The sequence below is a fragment of the Papaver somniferum genome, chromosome 5, assembly GCF_003573695.1.
Source record: "Papaver somniferum cultivar HN1 chromosome 5, ASM357369v1, whole genome shotgun sequence".
Classification (NCBI taxonomy): domain Eukaryota; kingdom Viridiplantae; phylum Streptophyta; class Magnoliopsida; order Ranunculales; family Papaveraceae; genus Papaver; species Papaver somniferum.
This window is the reverse complement of record NC_039362.1, coordinates 185189618-185191583: the sequence shown is the minus strand read 5'-3', so window position 1 is coordinate 185191583 and position 1966 is coordinate 185189618. Positions and strand designations below refer to the sequence as shown.

At 40.4% G+C, this 1966-nt stretch overlaps 1 non-coding gene across 1 annotated transcript; it reads left to right on the top strand.

The window, feature by feature from the left end:
• Positions 1 to 1553: 1553 nt before the first annotated feature.
• Positions 1554 to 1625, top strand: TRNAW-CCA. Its single transcript has one exon. It is a non-coding gene; the product is annotated as a tRNA-Trp (tRNA).
• Positions 1626 to 1966: the final 341 nt, after the last annotated feature.

Sequence of the window (1966 nt, the reverse complement as noted above, 5' to 3'; positions counted from 1 at the left end):
CAATACAACTTCGTTTTTGATTGCGTTGGTCGGTCGATGCAGCAGGCTTACTTGAACATCACTGAACATTCCAGTTGTAGTAACGGAATCAGGGTACGTGGCCAGCAAAAGGCTTACGTGAAAATGACTAACTGTCTCGGCGATTTCTCTCATGCTACATGTGTAGAAAACACAGAAGCAATAGATGTTGCTAGGTCCAATGATTGGTGAATCAAAAAATATCACGTCTTTCACCAACTGTGGGGCAGGCGGGCAGCCCTTACACAAGAACTCTTCACCGTTTCCTTCGACCTCTTTAGGAAGAAGATGCTCATGAGTCAGATGGCAAACTAGATTCCTTTTCTCTCTGAAATTCCCCATCTTCGCCATTAATTTCCCAATCTCTATCTCTCTCGCCACAACTACTTTCTCATACCTTTTTTCTCTACGGACGATACATATGTATAAAACACACAAATAATAGCTAGGTCCAAAGGGGTTCGGACCAGTTAATATCGACCATTGACATTATTAACAAGTAGCAGACTAGATAGACAACTTCCGCATATGAATATCGTGACGACTACTGCTGTATGATGACAGCTTAGGATTATAAATATCCGAGCTTCAACCGCGAATAATCTTCATTGTTATCTGTCAATGGTAGTTGGAAAATTCAAGTAAACTCCAACTGGTTGAGTTTAGAGCACGTAGTTGCAAATGGATTCTTAGGATAAGTACGTATTAGGACCGATATTGTTTATGTATTGAGCCTCACTGGTTTCTTGAGTTTCTCATGCTCTGCTTGTAGGTTAAGGTGCATAGGTGATTTGGTTGCAACATCTGCCTGTTTGTCTAGCCGGCGTCTGCCAGGTCGGTACCAAGAAGTATGATTTAAGCATGAAATTGGAGAACAAAACATAAGGTGTGTTCCCTGCAGAATTTATATAGGCTCAGCCGCCCAGCTTCTTTAAGCCTCAGGAAGATATAAGCGGCACATTCATGAAGGCTTCCCGAGGCTTTGAAAATTCATGAAGGCTTCCTGAGTGTAGTTTTCATTGAAGATATAAGCGGCACATTCCTCAGTTTCCTGACGCCATTCGCATCTGAAAATTGATGTGGTCTAGAGTAGCTACTGATAAACAGTCGTGTGTGGGTCATAATGCTACTGGTAAACATTCACGTCTGGAATTCATAATACGCCATTTTCCCCTGACTAAAATTATTCACCTACGGTACGAAGAAAGCAATTCAAGTGCCATTGTTGCTGATATTTGCTAGTTGATCAATTAAGCAAGTTTTCAATGAACTTATTGGTACTATACAGGCTACTTGAAGCTAGCATATTTGTGAAGACTGAACGTCGAAAGGTCGAGAAGAAATACTGCGCAATTTCATGTAAAATGTCAATGGACTTTAATGGACGGTTTCACAGTCCATTAAAGTTTTTGCAGTACAGTATGTAAATCAGTTCCGTGCTCTTCTTTACAGCATTATAATATTTGGCTCATGTTCCGAGACTGAAAACGATAGTTCTAAAATAATTATCTGTTACATGGAATAAGCACAACATCGGATCTGTGGCGCAATGGTAGCGCGTCTGACTCCAGATCAGAAGGTTGCGTGTTCGATTCACGTCAGGTTCATACCTTTTTTTTTTCATTACTCAACAATTGTGTCTACCTGTTAGTCTGGCTGGCGTCTGCTAGGTCGGTACCAAGAAGCACAATTTCAGATAAATAATTTGCAGTGATTAGTAATTTTAGTATTTACTCGCCACTTGAAACATCCAAAAACATAACCAAGCAGATCTGGCGTAGTCAGTAGTTCCCAAACCAGTCCAACTGCGAATAATCTTCATTGTTATCTGTCAATGGTGGTTGGAAAATTCAACTAAACTCCAACTGGTTGAGTTTAGAGCATGTAGTTGCAAATAGATTCTTAGGATAAGTACGTATTAGGACCGATATTGTTTATGTATTGAGCC